Source organism: Callorhinus ursinus, unplaced genomic scaffold (assembly GCF_003265705.2).
Source record: "Callorhinus ursinus isolate GAN/ISIS: 27379988/994484 unplaced genomic scaffold, GSC_fseal_2.0 scaffold3984, whole genome shotgun sequence".
NCBI classification, from domain to species: domain Eukaryota; kingdom Metazoa; phylum Chordata; class Mammalia; order Carnivora; family Otariidae; genus Callorhinus; species Callorhinus ursinus.
Window position 1 is genome coordinate 904 of NW_027401038.1, and position 787 is coordinate 1,690.

The 787-nt window shown below is 49.4% G+C and overlaps 1 long non-coding RNA gene across 1 annotated transcript in view; it reads right to left on the minus strand.

The window, feature by feature from the left end:
* Positions 1–588: 588 nt before the first annotated feature.
* LOC112818696 (uncharacterized) overlaps positions 589–787 on the minus strand; it is a 2,134-nt gene continuing 1,935 nt past the window's right edge. The window contains exon 3 of the long non-coding RNA XR_003206654.2: positions 589–679. This is a non-coding gene — a long non-coding RNA (uncharacterized lncRNA). The remainder of the gene's footprint in view (positions 680–787) is intronic.

A 787-nucleotide genomic window follows, 5' to 3' on the forward strand; every position in this document is an offset into this window, starting at 1 on the left:
TTTTGAGACAGACCTTTCATTATTTTCTTCCTTCTTTGGAAGAAAGATACCCACCTGCCATGGTGTCAAAGGGATTTGAGTCCCCTGTTTTCCCTTTGAGCATAAACCCGAAAGTTTAGGGGCCCATAACTATGTCATTGGCTATGGGAGTCTTTCATATATACACGCTAGTGAATTTACGCCCAGAGCCACTGGCAGACCAAGCACTGACACTGGACGCCCAGTATCGAATGCTGTACAATGGGTCCTGACGTGCAATGCGGGAATACGGGTGCAAAGAAGCCATGGAAGACATGGCCTTTGATTCCTTTCTTTGTGTGGCCTGCTCTGAAGCCTCTGTCCCTTGTGCCTTTGTCTTCAGGGTGAAAACAACAACAACAACAAGTACAACACGTACAGCAAGCACGACACCACCACCACCACCAACAAAACGCAACAGCCGCTGCAAAAGGCTATAGGGGCTATCACCTCTCAGGGTAACGGGCCAGATGTCTTTTAGTCCGTACACGACTGTACCGAGCAGCATTGCCTGACACCACTTGCTCAGCCATCGAGGCGATCCTTTATTGTGAACTCAACTTACCTGCTTCGCGCCCAGGGCTGGTGAAGGTCGGGCCCATTCTGGTGCTGCCTATGCTGCCAGCATACAGGGTCGTGGAAACTGGACCTCCAGCAGCACCTGAGAAAAACGTAAAACGAACTTCTCATTTCAACCATACTTGGACTTTATCACCAAGGAGTGATTTAACTCTTCAGGCAGTTCCCACCACAGAAAATGGAAGCCTGA